General features: G+C 41.7%; 1 pseudogene; it reads right to left on the bottom strand.

Moving 5' to 3' along the window:
- Window positions 1–562: 562 nt before the first annotated feature.
- LOC122346812 lies at window positions 563–15718 on the bottom strand (annotated as a pseudogene).
- Window positions 15719–19152: the final 3434 nt, after the last annotated feature.

The raw sequence follows: 19152 nt of genomic DNA, 5'->3' as shown, positions 1-19152 counted from the left end.
AATTACATTATTCTGACAATATCAGATAAGTGAATTTAATACTTGGACATTTATTCCAGAGTTTAACAGTGAAGCTGCTGTGGCATCAAATTTTAACTAGTAGTAGTATTGTTACTATATATCCCTAACGTGCTGTTTACCATTGTGATATCAATAAATGTATTCATATCTTGATGTACAACAATCAGGTGTGTCTTAGCATAATTTTGTGATGTTCACTAAGATCTTTCTTATTTCACTAAGGCACATCAAAGATTAAAAAATTCTTAATACATTGTTTGCATACTTAAACTGTAAATTTATTATCTCAATTTATTAAGTCACAATCATAGCTCAACAACGCTGAGCTATATAATACAACTTGCAAATTTGGGAAAAAGTTTCTTCAAAACAGTAGATTTAGTAAGCGCTCATATTGACGTGGAAAAGAGCTTAGCATCACGTCAGAGCAGACATACGCACAGTTTATTGCCCGAGCATTGCAGGTTTTAGAAAATGTAAGCTGTTCTTGCTCGCTGCTTTAAATTATGATTGAGGATATTTTATGTGTTAATGACGTTAATTAGGAGTCTTTAGTGATTCGTAGATTGCATATCTGAAAGAGAGATGTGAACACTGTTTCTGTTCGTAAGTTCATTCTGTGAATCGCACGTGAATTTAGCATGGTTTCTGCACAGCATTCTATAAATGAGGCCCCAGGTCACTTGTGCAGCTTTAAAATATAAGTAACCTTTCCTATACAAGAGGTACTGAAAGCTGAGAATCTTTAAAAAAATCTGAAACAAGGCCTATCAGCAGGGAAGCTTCTACTAAACAGCTTTTCATCATCCTGACAGACTTAAAGCAGCCTTGTATTTTCTTAATGTTTTTCAGTATCTTTTAACACTCTGTGTATTCATTTAACATTTAGAATAAGGATAAGAGATTTTAATAGAAAAATAACTACTAAAGCAAGATGAAAGTATTTCATACAATAACTATACTATACTGCAAGTGTGTTGTATGGTAGAGCTGTGTAAGGCACGGAAGAAGATGTCATTTGTCATTTGTAAGAAATGTTCATGCCAGTTGTAATTTAACTATAGCCAATTAGCTTTAATCAGTAGTTTTCTATATATTATAAATAACTTAAATTTCATTAAATTACTATTTTGTTTGTGAAATGATTAGATTCATAGCATAGCATAAATGTGCTACTTTTATTTGTTATTTTATAGCTTGATAGCCCCAGTCCCCTTCTACTTTTATTATAGTCTCGCCAGGCTTCCGGAACCGATCCATAGTCTACCAGCTCTCCATCCACAGTTGATGCCTTTGGGAGAATATGGTTCCAGACGTAGAGCCTTTACATCGACATAAACAACATGGGGCAGTTTGTGTTAAGATGACCTCCTTTTTCCATAGCTATGAATAGGTGCAGGTGAGATACCTGGCTTCACATAAATCAGGTGGATTATGCCATCATCAAGTCTGGAAGCAGGTGCAGCCAACATGTTTTTTGCAAGGTGGGACTGGTACATGTCGACAACTAGAACAAAATCTTCATCTTGAACCACTTTCCTGTGTTTGGTACTGGCTGGTTGAGGGGGTTAAGTAAGAAGTCCATAGGACCAAGTACTGACAAGATAATTGTTTGGATTGTTTTGACTTGGGAGTATTGTTGGAGTTGTTAAAATTTTGTGACCAAGTAAGTAGTTTGAAGGACAGCAGGAATCAGAGTTAGACTGGGGCAGTGTGTGTCTGAATGATGCAGTTGAATCCACCAAACTAGGTTGAGATGTGGAGTTCTCTATGGGTAAATAAGCTAGTTTCCCCCTTTACACCAGTGAAGCCAAATGAACCAGGGTAACCATTTTAAATCAGGCAGCTCCCACATGCTGATATTTCTCACTTTCAGTGTCTACATCAGTCACAAAGTCCCAGATCAAAGACAGGAAGGAGAAAAAGCGTTAACTGGAGGACATGTAGACCGATGTGACAGTCTTGACACCAGGCCTTTACGTATGATAAAGCCACAACTGATCAACAGCTCCTCACTGGACACAGCTCGTAACATGGAAAACAGGTACATTAGTCACCATAAACCTTTATCATGCCTGTGCAATAAGTGCACTGACAATATTGTTTTTTTTCTAATAAAATGATGTATTTGTTTTTGTTGTTGTTGTTGTGGTTTTTAGCTATTAAATGTTACAAATTTCAGAATGGTAATTCAGATCTTCAAGACAGAAACCATTCTTATGAAGTTAGATGCACTCTGTACAATTTGTATTGTCCTTTATAATTGTTACCTGTCAGACTTTAATATGACTGGTGAGATCTTGGGTAAAAGCCATGGCACACTACACAACTGCAACACAGTTTCTTCAAGCCTTTTATAACAAAGGCAACTAGATGAGCACAATATACTAGCCAACATGCTGTAAGTAGACAGCCTTTAAAGAATGACACATTAAGTAAAATCAAAGATAAAACGAGTAAACACAACATGCAGTTTAAATGCTTAAATGAAGGGAAAACAAAATCCAAACCCACATGGCCTGTGTGTACTATCTACATGGCAGAGTTCCAACACAAAAACTGCTACTGAACAAAAAGAATATAATGGCTTGTCTCAAAACAAAGACTTTTAGGAAAATACTTTGTGTACAGACAAGGCAAAAGTTAATTAAGTTAATTCTGCTAAATGTTAATTAAAACTGAAACTATATAAAACTATATAACTATATAAAAGTACATAAAAATTTCTTACATTTTATATATTTAAAGAGTTAATTTGACCTGCCATAGGTATAAATGGAATGTCTGAAAAATGTCAGGTAGTCAGTATGACATAATGACATCATCATCACCATCATAACAGAACAGTTATGATAATATCTCTTCTGTATCGAAAGCCAATATGCTAATTGCTCAACATTCACATATTTGGCTAATGCTTGTGGTAGCAGTTTGCAGCAGACTTCAGAAACATCTGAAATCAACATCTAATTGAAGTCAATGCTCTGTTAATCAATGTCACTGTATATTGCATGGTTTGCCTAATTGAATTAAAAAAGTGACCACGAACAAGTTTAAACTTAGCAGTTTGCATTGTTAGCAGTCAGAATATTAAGCATATTAGCAGCATAAATTACACATCATACAGCAGGAACAAGCACAGTCATGCAATCACCCTGAGGACACTCCAGTAGTGATGGTCATGAAAACAGGTTAAATGAAAACATGCATTCTTGTGTATTTGATTCAATCAGGGTTTATTATATTAAACAGTGTAATCTCAATGTCATGTTTGTTTAAATCTAAGGTTGATGTTTCATTAGACTTGCTGAGTGTGCATCTACTATGATTTAAGTACAATGTAGAGACTAATATCGTTTGGCTTTTATATTTTGCGCCGATTGTTTTAGTTTTCTGCTCCGTTTCATTTCTCCTTGTGCTTGTTCGTTTATTATTTTTTTTAAGCTCATCAAACAACAACCATCACTCACGGTAAGTAAATGGCTTCTCTCTGCATTGTCATGTATATTTTATTTCTCTCTGTCAGCAAATTTTCACATGTGATAAATGCAGGGAAATAGCTAGGTTATAAGTGAGGACAGTGAGAATGTGAAGGGTGTAGATACTGCTTTGTATGTGACTAGTGAATCATGTCAATTTTTTTGTTCGCTGGCGTGCAGTAGGGCAACTGATTGACTGTGAGGCGCACTAGACAAAGGTCCAAAAACTGCTTTTCTGTTCCAATCATAACATCAAACAGGTTCTCCTCACTCAGTAAAGCACCCACTGAGAAACCTGATGAAAGTCCTCTAGTAATGGGTGATTCTATTGTTTTGAATGTGAAAATAGAGACACCAGCCACCATAGTCCAATGTTTACCTGGAGCCAGAGTGCCTGAAATCCTGGTAAGTGCTGGCTATTATGCTAAACGTAATTTAGCAAGATTGTTATTCACGTCTGTGCTAATGATGTTCAACTTTGAACAATGATGTCTGTTACCGAATTAGAAAACGCAGAAAACTGGCTGCAGATTTTAATATCTAGTTGATTATGAAAACATGCATTAGGATCAGCATTCTTAGACGATCTGAACTCTATTGGGGTTAGACAACACATGTCAGGACCTAATCATTGTCGAAAATCATACTCTAGAATTAATACTGTCACATGGAATGGATGTTAATGGTGTTGAAATTCTGCAGCAATGTTATAATATTTCAGATAATGATCTAGTTTTGTGTAAACCCCATATCTAAATCTCTGTATGGTACAAGTTACTTTGTAATCTTCCAGAAAAACTTGATGATGTAACAGAAACTATGTACTCTATTTTTGTAGCACTTTAGATACAGTTGCTCCTTTATGCTTAAAAAAATGAAATTCTGACTCTGTGGTATAATGAGCACACTCGCACTCCCTGAAGGGAGCAGCCTGGAAGATGGAGCATAGCTGGAGAAAAACAAAATTAGAAGCATTTTGTATAGCTTGGCAGGAAAGTAACCTATCATACAGAAAAGCATTAAAAACTGCAAGATTATTTTTCACCTGATTTAGAGGAAAACAACAAAACAAACACGGTATTTATTCAATAGTGATTTAATTTAACGAAAAATAAAGCATCAACAGGTGCTTATATTGTCCAAGATTATTATTTTGATTATTATTAACTCATCATTGTCATTAGGATATGTCCTCAAAACCTTCAAATTCTTTCAATCATTAAAAACACATGACCCCAAAGACTTTGTCAATTACAGACTGTTCTCGAATCTCCATTTTCTTTCAAAGATAGTAGAAAAGGTAGTATTCCTTCTTAAAGAAAATGGGTATCTGTGAGGATTTCCAATCAGGATTAAGACCGTACCATAGTACTGAGACTGCTCTCATTATATTTGCAAATGAACTGCTTCTATCATCTGATCATGGTTGTATCTTGTTATTATTGCTATTGGGTCTTAGCGCGGCGTTCAACATGATCGATCACAGGCATTATTGGAAGTGCCTTAGCATTGTTTAAATCGTGTTTATCTGACTGCAGTTTGTAGCATGAAGAATGATGGAGGTATCATATCATTCATAAGTGAAATATGGAGTTCCTCAAGGCTCAGTACTAGGGCTGTTACTTTTCACACTTTACATGTTACCTCTGGGAGATATTATCCGGAGACATGGTGTTACCTTTAACTAATATGCCGATGGTACTACGCTCTATATTTCTTTGTGGCCTGGTGATACATACCAAATTGAGAAACTAACAGGTAAAATTACAGAGTAAAATTTTGCCTTTCTCACCAGTAGGATATAATGAGCTTACAATACCAGGGCTAAATTATGCTATTTTTTCTGCAGAGATTTGCTTACTGCCTCTTTGTGAGAAATGAGAAGTGCATAATTTTATTGCCGTATCTTTGGAACAGTTTAGATTTGAAAATTTTAATTAGAATTTATTTGATTAATGACCTACACAATGTCTTACTGATATTGATCCAAAAAGCATGTAAAAAAGCAATTGGATAAAATTATTTCCTTATAGATCTAGACAAGCAATGTATGAATTTTGGAAAGTCTTACCCAGAAAAAAAGGTGTCTAGAGGCTGCCAGTGCATTTCCAGAGTCCCCTGGAAGCACTCCCAGAGGAGTTTGAATAGCTTCTTCCCTATCCTCACATTCCATCAGCCTATTTAACACCTAAGGGCAAGGCAAGAAAAAAACAGTCTCATCTCATCTCAAGACAATCTCATCTTTAATAAAATGCAAATTATACTTTTAATAGGCTGTATGTAAAAAATTAGATGCTCCTAATACTAAAATGTTTGGCATCCGTTGTTACACAAATGTTTGTTATTTGCACTCAATGCCCATATATAAGATTAAGGTGTTTTTATTCAAAAGTACATTTCAGCATCTAATCTTTTTTCAACACTGTTTCAGCAGATGCAAAAGTTTGTTGAATTAACATAACTTTGTAATGTTAATTCAATTAGTGTTGAACTGTCCTGAACCACGCCTCTGTGTCTCTCCGACGGCCGAACCCTCTCCAGAATACTAACGGTCCAGAACTACATCTCCCATCATGCCCCATGCCTTGGTCTGATTGCCTGCTGAGGTGTTTCTCATTACACCGGCTATATAAGCCGTACCCTGACACATGCTCAGTGTGAAGTCTTATCCTTGCCCCCAGCTGGTAATGCTGGGTGTTTATATCGCACTGATTTCCTGTGTTTACCTTGGACTATTTACCGATTCTCTATTTGTTTGCTGCCTGCCTACTGACCCCGATTTTGATACTCGCTGCCTTTAAAACTGTAAACTCTGCACCTTAATACAAGTATGGTAGAACTATCACTTCCACCACAAAAGAATGCTTTTTAAGTAATCTCCCTGACTTACCTCAATTTCTTGACACATGCAATACGACACAAAAACTTAATGATGTAACAGAAACTATGCACTCTCTTTTTTAGGGTACTTTAGATACAGTTGCTCCTTTACTCTTAAGAAAGATGAAAGAAAACAATCTGACTCCATGGTATAATGAAAACACACGCACCCTAAAGAGAGCAGCCCGGAAAATGGAGCGCAGTTGGAGAAAAACTAAATTAGAAGTATTTCATATTGAATGGCAGGAAAGAATCCTACCATACAGAAAACATTAAAAACGGCTAGATCTTATTATTTTTCAAAATTCAATTCAAATCAAATTCAAATTTTATTTGTCACATACACATACATACATGGTACGACATTTACCCCCAAAATTATTTCTATAAAAATGAGCCACGTTTAAAAGGTAGAGGGGGAGGTGTTGCTACAATTTATAACAATATTCTTAGTACTTCTCAGAGGGCAGGCTTTAAGTATAACTCATTTGAAGTTTTGGTGCTGCATATAACATTATCTACAGAATCATGTGCTAGTGATAAATCTTCTGTCATGTTTGTACTGGCTACTGTATACAGGCCACCAGGGCACAGCACAGATTTCATTAAAGAATTTGCTGATTTTCTAACTGAGTTAGTACTGGCCGCAGATAAAGTTTTAATTGTTGGCGATTTTAATATCCATGTTGATAATGAAAAGACTCATTAGGATCAGCTTTCTTAGACATTTTGAACTCCGTTGGGGTTAGACAACACGCCTCTGGACCTACTCATTGTCAAAACCATACTCTAGATCTAATACTGTCACATGGAATGGATGTTAAAATGGTTGAAGTACTGCAGCAAAGTGATGACATTTCAGATCACTATCTAGTCTTGTGTGAACTCTGTATAGTTAAACCTGTAAACTCTGCACCTTATTACAAGTATGGTAGAACCATCACTTCCACCACAAAAGAAAGCTTTCTAAATAACCTTCCTGACTTATCTCAATTCCTTAGCTCATCCAATACGACGCAAAAACTTGATGACATAACAGAAACTATGCACTCTCTTTTTCTAGCACTTTAGATACAGTTGCTCCTTTGCACTTAAAAAGATAAAAGAAAACAATCTGACTCCATGGTATAATGACAACACACGCACCCTAAAGAGAGCAGCCCGGAAAATGGAGCGCAGGTGGAGAAAAACCAAATTAGAAGTATTTCGTATTGCCTGGCGGGAGAGTATGCTGTCATACAGAAAAGCATTAAAAATTGCAAGATCTGATTATTTTTCATCCCTTTTAGAAGAAAACAAACACAACCCCGGTATTTATTCAGTACAGCAACTAAATTAACAAAAATAAAGCATCAACAGGTGCTAATATTCCCCAAGAGTATAGCTGCAATGAGTTCATGAATTTCTTTACTTCTAAGATTGATACCATCAGAGATAAAATTGTAACTATGCAGCTGTCAAAACTACAGTTTCACATCAGACAGTGAGCTTTAGATCTCCTGAGGAAAAATTACACTCTCTATTATAGGAGAAGAAGACTTGTACAAACTTGTTAAATCATCTAAACCAGCAACATGTATGTTAGACCCTGTTCCATCTAAACTATTAAAAGATCTGCTTCCAGAAGTCATAGATCCTATTTTGAACATTATTAATTCATCATTGTCATTAGGATATGTTCCCAAAACCTTCAAACTGGCTGTAGTTAAACCTCTCATTAAGAAACCACATCTTGATCCCAAAGACTTAGTAAATTACAGACCAATCTCTAATCTTCCTTTTCTGTCAAAGATACTAGAAAAGGTAGTATCCTCACAACTGTATTCCTTTTTAGAAAAAATGTTGTCTGTGAGGATTTCCAATCAGGTTTTAGACCGTACCATAGTACTGAGACTGCTCTCATTAGAGTTACTAATGACCTGCTTTTATCATCTGATCGTGGTTTTATCTCATTATTAGTGCTATTAGATCTAGAAAGTATAGACTAGAAAACTATGTTGGCATTAGAGGAAGCGCCTTAGCATGGTTTAAATCATACCTATCTGACCGCTATCAGTTTGTGGCATTAAATGAGGAGGTATCATATCAATCACAAGTGAAATATGGAGTTCCTCAAGGCTCAGTGCTAGGACTGTTACTTTTCAACCTGTACATGTTACCTCTGGGAGATATTATCAGGAGTCATGGTGTTAGCTTTCACTGCTATGCTGATGATACTCAGCTCTATATTTCAGCGCAGCCTGGTCATACACACCAAATTGAGAATCTAACAGAATGCATAGTCAATATAAAAAGCTGGATGATGAGTAACTTCTTAATGTTAAATTCTGAAAAAACAGAGGTGCTAATAATTGATCTAAAACCCCACATATAATAATCTAGAACACAGCCTATCACTTGATGGCTGCTCTGTTAATTCTTCATCATCAGTTAGGAACCTAGGTGTGCTGTTTGACCGCAATCTTTCCTTTGAAAATCATGTTTCTAGCATCTGTAAAACTGCGTTTTTCCATCTTTAAAATATATCTAAATTACGACCTATGCTTTCAACCTCTAATGCAGAAATATTAATTCATGCGTTTATGACCTCGAGGTTAGATTATTGTAATGCTTTATTGGGTGGTTGTTCTGCACGCTTAATAAACAAACTTCAGCTAGTCCAAAACGCAGCAGCCAGAGTCCTTACTAGAACTAGGAAGTATGATCATATTAGCCCGGTTCTGTCAACACTGCACTGGCTCCCTATCAAACATCGAATAGATTTTAAAATCTTATTAATTACCTATAAAGCCCTGAATGGTTTAGCTCTCAATACTTGAGCGAGCTCTTATCACATCATAGTCCTGCATGTCCGCTGCGTTCTCAAAACTCTGGCCATTTGATAATACCTAGAATATCAAAATCAACTGCGGGCGGCAGATCATTTTCCTATCTAGCACCTAAACTCTGGAACAATCTCCCTAACTCTGTTCGGGAAGCAGACACACTCTGCCAGTTTAAATCTAGATTAAAGACACATCTTTTTAACTTAGCCTACACATAACACACCAACACACCTTTTATTATTCAAATCCGTAAAGGATTTTAGGCTGCATTACTTAGATTTGCTGGAACTGGGAACACTACTCCTACAATACAATGTACTTGTAGAGAGCAAGATGGCGCCGTTGAGTTCGGCTGCCACACGACTGCCCGCAAAACTTTTGTTTTTCTGTTAATTATTAGTATTTTGGATAGTCTGCGCTGGTTTTCTTTATATAAGATGGCTATCACTAAATATGATCGAGCCACTCTTATATCTATTGGTGTACAATGCACCCAACTTTCGCCGTTTTTAAACCCGACCCATGTTGGCCGAGCGAGATCCTGACGAAGACAAAAGGACGCGACCCGCACCGGCGCCCACGAGGAAACGAGCCGCGCCAGGAACAGGTTGAGGGCACGCCACACCGCGCTCCCCTACCTAGTGTCCTGTTAGCCAACGCCCAGTCTCTGGAAAACAAGCTCGATGACCTCAGGGCAAGGATCAAGTTCCAGAGAGACATTCGGACTGCAACCTCCTCTGCTTCACCGAGACATGGCTGAACCCAGCGGTACCGACCACGCCATACAACCGCCGAGTTTTTCTCCGCTTACCGCATGGACAGAACAATGGAGTCGGGAAGACACGGGAGGTGGAGTGTGTCTGATGGTGAACAACCGCTGGTGCGACAGCGCGAGCGTTGTTCCTCTTTCACGCTCCTGCACACCAAACCTGGAACTTCTGACCATCAAATGTCGCCTTTCTACCTTCCACGGAATTCAGCTCGGTCATAGTCAGCGCCGTTTATATTCCACCTCAAGCGGACACGGACGCTGCAATATGGGATTTACACGACCACCTCACAACACACCAGTCACAACACCGGGACGCCGCACTCATTGTGCTGGGGGATTTTAACAGTGCAAACCTCAAGCGCGCACTGCCGAACTTTCACCAGCACATCACCTGCCCCACCAGGGGCGAAAGGACACTGGATCACTGCTACACACCCTTCAGAGACAGCTACCAGGCAAAATCATGCCCGCCGTTTGGTAAATCGGACCATGCCGCCATTTTCCTCGTACCTGTTTACAAACAGAGGCTGAAACAGGAAGCCCCGGTACAGAGGGAGGTGTCACGCTGGTCTGACCATTCGGTGGCCGCTCTGCAGGACGCTTTGGATGACGCAGACTGGGCCATGTTCAGGTGTAGCTCCGAGGACGCTCACGGAAGCGGTGGTGGGATTCATCGGGAAACTAGCGGATGACACGGTAGAGAAAAACCGCTCATCAGGACGCTTCCCGACCAGAAGCCGTGGGTAGACAAAACTATCCGCGACTCTCTGAGATCCCGCTCCGCAGCCTATAACACGGGGATAGTCACCGGGGATATGACCGAATACAAGGCTGCATCGTACAGCGTGCGCAGAGCGGTAAAGGAGGCAAAGAGGCGCTACGGGAGGAAACTTGAGTCACAGTTTCAACACAGCGACTCTAGGAGCCTTTGGCAGGGACTGAGAAACATCACGGACTATAAAACGCCAACCTCCAGAGTGGAGAGCGCGGATGCTTCTCTGGCAGACGAGCTAAACACCTTTTATGCTCGCTTTCGAGGCTGCAGCTAATCACGCTAATCACGCTTAGCGCCGCTAGCGCATGATGAACAGCACGCACGCCGAGAGAGAGCCGGAGAGGAAATCGCGCTCACCATTTCGGAGCACGACGTAAGGAGGCCATTCAGGAGAGTGAACACCAGGAAGGCAGCAGGACCTGACGGCATCACAGGTCGGGTTCTGAGAGCCTGTGCTGACCAGCTAGCACCGGTGTTCACTGAGATATTTAATCTCTCCCTGAAACAGTCTATAGTCCCCATGTTTCAAAGAGTCCATCATTGTTCCTGTGCCGAAGAAACCTCAACCATCTTGCCTAAATGATTACCGCCTGTAGCTCTGACGCCTGTAGTGATGAAGTGCTTCGAGAGACTCGTCAGAGACTTCATCACCGCATCACTACCGGACACACTGGACCCACTTCAGTTTGCTTACCGCTAAAAACCGGTCTCCGGAGGATGCCATCACACACCTCCTCCACACAACCACAAGCCACCTGGATTTTAGGAAAGGGAACTATGTGAAAATGCTGTTCGTGGGACTATAGTTCAGCGTTCAACACCATAGTTCCTCCACGCCACCTCGAAGTTGGAGGTCCTGGGACTCAGCCCATCCCTGCGCCACTGGATCACCAACTTCCTAACTGACAGACCACAAGCCGCACGGATGGGAAAACACACCTCATCCTCCCTCACTCTCAGCACTGGAGCCCCTCAGGGTTGTGTTCTCTGAGCCCTGCTGTACTCGCTGTACACACATGACTGTGTGGCCACTACAAACTCCACCACCATCATTAAATTTGCTGACGACACTGTCGTGGTGGGCCTGATCTCCAATAACGATGAGATGGCCTACCTTCAGGAGATCAACAACCTGGAGAGATGGTGTCAGGAGAACAATCTGCTCCTGAACGTCAGCAAAACAAAGGAGTTAATAGTGGACTTCAGCACGAAGCAGGTGCGCTCTTACCATCCCATCAAGATCGACGGGACCCCAGTGGAGAGAGTGGACAGTTTCCGGTACCTGGGTGTTCACATCACGCAGGACCTGTCTTGGTCCTGTCACATCAACACCCTGGTGAAGAAGGCCCGGCAGCGTCCTATACCACCTGAGGCGCTTAAGGGACTTCAGACTCCCATCTCAGGTGCTCAGGAACTTTTACACCTGCACCATCGAGAGTGTCCTGACGGGAAACATCACCTCCTGGTTTGGAAACAGCACCATGCAGGACAGGCGAGCCCTTCAGAAGGTGGTGCGGTCAGCTGAGTGCACCATCCGCACTGAGCTCCCTGTGTTGCAGCACATCTACAACAAGCGGTGCTGTACCAGAGCCAGGAAGATCGTGGAAGACCTCAGCCATCCCAACAATGGACTCTTTTCTCTGCTGCGTTCAGGAAAGCGCTGCGTTCCCTGAAGGCAAACACAGAGAGAATGAGGAGGAGCTTCTTCCCACAGGCCATTCGGAGTCTGAACCAGAGAACACCCAGTACCTAATTACCTAATTACCGGATTCCCATGTTCACCCCTCTTTCCCCAGATACTCGCCACTTACTTTGGACAATTGCACTAGCCACTTTGCACTGGACATTCATACAGCCACTTTTACATTTTACACTTTATATTTTATATTCTACACTTATTTACACTTTATTTTTAAACTTTGCACACTTTTTTATACATATTTTTATACATATTTTATATTTATATATATTTAAATTCTGTTTTCTGTTTTCTATTTTGATGCTGGACGGTTGTAAAAACATTTCACTGCATGTCGCACCATGTATGTATGTGTATGTGACAAATAAAATTTGAATTTGATTTGAATTTGAATTTGACATCGTAAAAAGAATGGCATCTACGCTACTATTAGTCCTGTCTCTTTCTCAATCTGTTTTCACAGTTTGTATCCAGACTAGATGGTCGATCAGCACCCAGAGATTATGTTCATCAGAGACCAGAACACCTAGATGCGCCCGTGATCACCAGATCCTGATGCACACACACACACGCACACGCACACACTAAGTCATTTACACTACCTGACACAGCTGGAAGTTAAGTGCTGGGCGTCCAGTCAGAGGAGAACTGACCCCAACTGAGTCTGGTTTCTCCCAAGGTTTTTTTTTCTCCATTCTGTATGCATGGGGTTTTGTTTCTTTTGCCGCTGTCGCCTCTGGCTTGCTTGGTTGGGGACACTTAACTTCTAGTGATTATCGTTGAATTGACTACAGAGACCGTCTCTGCATTTAATAAGAAATTGGTCACTCTCGTCATTATACATCCCTGTCATTATACATCCCTGTCATTATACATCCCTGTCTGTAAGAGCCATTTTGGCGGTTTGCTTTGGATTGTGTGCATGTGTGTCCAGTAGGGGTCACTCTTGGTGGGTTGTGCACAGTATATAGGTGGGAACCTTCCCTCAGGTGACAGGTGTTGCTGGAGGGAAGGGGCACACAGTTTTTTGACCGCTACGCTAAGCTGTTTGTACCATGATACAAGTTGTAAGGTGATGGACAGGTGGATTTATTGACTGTTTGTTTGGATTCTTGCCATATGGAAATGAAGACCAGGAACGGGTAAAATAAATCGACAACCATGAGCATTTTAATATCTTGTGTGGACATTCTAGTTAATATAAATGTAAGAGTGCGCGTCCATTTACAAGCACCGACCAGCATCCTCAGCAGCTTAAAGTAGTGGACTTAGCTGCTTACACTGTCATTATACTGTACAGTGCTTTGATGCAACCTGTGTTGTTAAAAGCGCTATATAAATAAAAATGATTGATTGATTGATTGACATGCAGTGAAATGTTTTTTACAACCGTCCAGCGTCCAGAAAGAAAACAATATATATATATATATATATATATATATATATATATATATATATATATATATATATATAAAATATAAAAATATATATACAAAGAAGTGTACAAGTATAAAAGGTAAAAAATGAAATAAGTATAAAATATAAAATATAAAGTGGCTGTATGAATGTCCAATATAAAGTGACTAGTGCAATTTTGTCCAGTGTAATTTTCCAATTGTAAGTGGGTATCTGGGGAAGAGGGGTGAACATGGAAATCCCGGTGATTAGGTGCTGGGTGTTCTCTGGTTCAGACTCCGAATGGCCTGCGGGAAGAAGCTCCTCCTCATTCTCTCTGTGTTTGCCTTCAGGGAACGAAAGCGCTTTCCTGAACGCAGCAGAGAAAAGAGTCCATTGTTGGGATGGCTGAGGTTTCCACGATCTTCCTGGCCCTGGTACAGCACCGCTTGTTGTAGATGTGCTGCAGCACAGGGAGCTCAGTGCGGATGGTGCGCTCAGCTAACCGCACCACCCTCTGAAGGGCTTGCCTGTCCTGCATGGTGCTGTTCCCGAACCAGGAGGTGATGTTTCCTGTCAAGACATTCTCAATGGTGCAGGTGTAAAAGTTCCTGAGCACCTGAGATGGGAGTCTGAAGTCCCTTAAGCGCCTCAGATGCTGCCGGGCCTTCTTCACCAGGGTGTTGATGTGACAGGACCAAGACAGGTCCTCCGTGATGTTAACACCCAGGTACCAAAAACTGTCCACTCTCTCCACTGGGGTCCTGGCGATCTTGATGGGATGGTAAGAGCGCACCTGCTTCGTGCTGAAGTCCACTATTAACTCCTTTTTTTGCTGACGTTCAAGAGCAGATTGTTCTCCTGACACCATCTCTCCAGGTTGTTGATCTCCTGAAGGTAGGCCATCTCATCGTTGTTGGAGATCAGGCCCACCACAACAGTGTCGCCAGCAAATTTAATGATGGTGGTGGAGTTTGTAGTGGCCACACAGTCATGTGTGTACAGCGAGTACAGCAGGGGACTCAGAACACAACCCTGAGGGGCTCCAGTGCTGAGAGTGAGGAGGATGAGGTGTGTTTTCCATCCGTCGACAGACCACAGCTTGTGGTCTGTCGGTCAGGAAGTTGGTGATCCAGTGACGCAGGGATGGGCTGAGTCCCAGGACCTCCAACTTCGGTGAGTGTGGAGGAACTATGGTGTTGAATGCTGAACTATAGTCCACGAACAGCATTTTCACATAGTTCCCTTTTCTAAAATCCAGGTGGCTTGTGGTTGTGTGGAGGAGGTGTGTGATGGCATCCTCCGAGACCAGTTCTGGCGGTAGGCGAACTGTAGTGGGTCGAGTGTGTCCGGTAGTGATGCGGTGATGAAGTCTCTGACAAGTCTCTCAAGCACTTCATCAATACCGATGTCAGAGCTACCGGGCGGTAATCATTCAGGCAAGATGGTTGAGGTTTCTTCGGCACAGGAACAATGATGGACTGTTTGAAACACAAGGGACTGTAGACTGTTTCAGGAGAGATTAAATATCTCAGTGAACACCGTGCTAACGTCATGCTCCAAATGGTGAACGTGATTTCCTCTCCGGCTCTCTCAGCATGCATGCTGTTCATCATACCGCTAGCGGCGCTTAGCGTGATTAGCGTGATTAGCTGCAGCCTCAAACAAGCATAAAAGTTATTTAGCTCGTCTGCCAGAGAAGCATCCGCGCTGGAGGTTGGCGTTTTATAGTCTGTGATGTTTCTCAGTCCTCTGCCACAGGCTCCTAGAGTCACTGTGTTGAAACTGTGACTCTAGTTTCCTCCCGTAGCACCTCTTTGCCTCCTTTACCACTCTGCGCATGCTGCACGATGCAGCCTTGTATTCGGTCATATCCCCGTGACTATCCCCGTGTTATAGGCTGCGGAGTGGGATCTCAGAGAGTCGCGGATAGTTTTGTCTACCCACGGCTTCTGGTTGGGAAACGTCCTGATGACGCTAGTTTCCTGATGAATCCCACCACCGCCTCCGTGAACACGTTGAAATCCTCGGAGCTACACCTGAACATGGCCCAGTATGCGTCATCCAAAGCATCCTGCAGAGCGGCCACCGAATGGTCAGACCAGCGTGACACTTCCCTCTGTACCGGGGCTTCCTGTTTCAGCCTCTGTTTGTAAACAGGCACGAGGAAGATGGCTGCATGGTTCGATTTACCAAACGGTGGGCATGATTTTGCCTTGTAGCTCTCTCTTTCATCTCTTTTAGAAGAAAACAAACACAACCCCCGGTATTTATTCAATAGTGACTAAATTAAGGAAAAATAAAGTGTCAACAGGTGCTAACATTCCACCATTATAACTGCCACTTATATTCCTCCCAATGCTGATGGAACGAACTTTATGCAGCCATCAGTACACAACAGTCTGCTCACCCGGAGGGTGCATTTATTGTTATGTGGATTTTAACTTGAAGGCAGTGCTCCTAAATTTCACCAAAACGTTTTCTGTCACACCAGATGAAACAAAACTTTGGACCATGTATACACAAACATGGCTGAAGCCTATGCTGTGACCCCTTCCCCATTTAGGACAATTGATCACCTTTCTTTGTTCCTCACCCCAAAATACTCCCCTAATCAATCATGTGAAGCCATCAGTGAGGACCATCAAAGTTTGGCCAGCAGGGGCTGACTCCATACTCCAGGACAGGTTTCAACACACAGACTGGAGTATGTTTGCTTGTCAGGCCACCTGTGGCTCTCATACACGATATAGATCACTACACTTCCTCTGTTCTGGGTTACATCAACACCACCATATCAGAAGCCATGGATGAACAGCCATCTGTTGAAAGCACGCAACACTGCCTTCAGATCAGGTGACACCCAGGCCTACAGCACTTCCAGGTCAAATCTGAAGAGGGGCATAAAAAGGCCAAGTACTGCTACAAGCTGAAGCTAGAGGAGCACTTTTCCAACTCTGATCTTCAACGCATGTGGAAGGGCATCTTGACATTAACATCTCACTGTGTAACTGGGTTATGGACTTCCTGACCAACAGACCTCAGCATGTTAGGTCAGGCCACATCCGCTCCACTACTGTCACTCTCAACACTGGCATACCACAAGGCTGTGTGCTGAGCTCTTCCTCTACTCCCTCTTCACCCACGACTGCAGGCCTGTGTTTGGATCTAACTCCATCATCAAGTTTGCAGATGATACTACGGTGATCGGCCTCCTCAGCAACAAAAATAAGACTGCCTACAGGGAGGAGGTCCAGCATCTGGCCATGTGGTGCAAAGACAATAATCTGCTCCTTAACACTACCAAAACCAAGGAGCTCATTGTGGACTTCAGGAAGGTGAGAAGAGGCACACATGATCCCATCCACATTAATGGGATTGCTGTTGAGCTAGTCTCATGCATCAAGTTCCTGGGAACCCACATCTCTGAAGACCTGTCCTGGACCACCAACACCTCCAACCTGGTCAAGAAGGCTCACCAGCGCCTTTTCTTCTTGAGGAAACTTAAGAAGAACCAGCTGTCCTCAGCCATCCTGGTGAACTTCTATTGCTGCACAATAGAGAGCATCCTAACAAACTGTGTCACAGTCTGGTATGGGAGCTGCTCTGTTGCTGAGCGTAAGGAGTGTTAAGGACTCCTCTCACCCTGCCTACAAACTGTTTTCCCTCCTGCCATCCGGCAGGCGATTCAGATTCCCCCGGACTAGAACAAGTAGACTGAGGAACAGCTTTTTTACCAGAGCTGTCTCACTACTGAATTCTGTCCCCCACTGATTCCATCTACAATATTAAAAGATTTGCTTCCAGAAGTCATAGATCCTATTCTGACCATTATCAATTCATCACTGTCATTAGGATATGTCCCCAAAAACTTCAAAATGACTGTAGGTAAGCCTCTCATTAAGAAACCACATCTTGACCCCAAAGACTTAATAAATTACAGGCCAGTCTCTAATCTTCCTTTTCTGTCAAAGATACTAGAAAAGGTAGTATCCTCATACTATATTCATTCTTAGAGAAAAATGGTATCTGCAAGGATTTCCAATCAGAATTTAGACTGTACCACAGTACTGAAACTGTTCTCATTAGAGTTACTAATGACCTGCTTCTATCATGTGATTATGGTTGTATCTTGTTATTAGTGCTATTAGTGCTATCTTAGCGCAGCTGCTCGATACTATCGATCACAACATTCTCTTGAAGAGACTAGAAAACTATGTTGGCATTAGTGGAAGCACCTCAGTGTGGACCTATCTGACCGCTATCAGTTTGTAGCAATAAATGAGGAGGTATCATATTGCTCACAAGTGAAATATGGAGTACTTCAAGGTTTTAGAATTGATGTTGATGCCAGTGCCACCGCAGCTGGTGCGGTTCTACTGCAGGATGATGATGATGGGGTGGAGCATTCTGTAGCCTACTTCAAAAAAAGTTCTTACCGGACCATAAAAACTACAGCACAATCGAGAAAGAGTCGCCGCTGTCGTTGCAACATTTTGAACTGTACACTGGATCGAGTTCTGCCCCTGTAAATATTTTTACGATCACAATCACTTGATTTTCCTATCACACATGTTTAACACAAATCAAAGAATCATTCATTGGTCCTTATTTATTCACGATTATAATCTATAAATTCAGTATAAAAAGGGTGAGGATAATGTATTGGACGATGCCTTGTCTCGTTCTTTTGATTTTATTTAAAATCAACTAGAAGTTGATTTATTTGTTTGTGGAGGTGTTACGATACCCGCATCATTGCTTTTTGTATTTGAGTGTATGTGTGCAGGGATTGGCCTTTCATCGAGGGACGTGATTGGCGAATCCTGATGTGGACGTCTTTAAAAGGGGCGGCGCTCCCAAAATATGGCAAACTCACTTCAGCGTTTGCGGCTGTGGGGTGAAGAGCTCCGGATTCCACCTCAGTTAACAGATCATCCACATCCCTCGTTGCTACTGTTTGTGTCAGTTTTAGTTAACAAAGAATGGTTAATGGCTTAAGTAACTACTCTGGAGCGTAGGAGAGGTCTGCCCTTTATTTTTCATATAATTTTGCAATGTGTTTTTGCCTAGGAGTTAGGAAGTTGATTTGTATTTTCTTTTCCCTATCATTAGGTAATTTAGGTAATTGACTCTCTGAAGTCAATGCTCCTTATATATTAATTTTACTTGTTACCCAATAAATAACTTAAAATTCACATGTTCCTTTGTTCATCTGTTGGCTGTGGCTGGAATCCCGTTAAACATTTTATTCGCATCTCACCCTTTTAAGATGGGCCATAACAGCTGTATTTTTCATTGCAGCC

This window comes from Puntigrus tetrazona, chromosome 6, assembly GCF_018831695.1.
Source record: "Puntigrus tetrazona isolate hp1 chromosome 6, ASM1883169v1, whole genome shotgun sequence".
Lineage (NCBI taxonomy): Eukaryota > Metazoa > Chordata > Actinopteri > Cypriniformes > Cyprinidae > Puntigrus > Puntigrus tetrazona.
The sequence above is the reverse complement of the archived record's forward strand: the minus strand, read 5'-3'. Positions and strand labels throughout refer to the sequence as shown.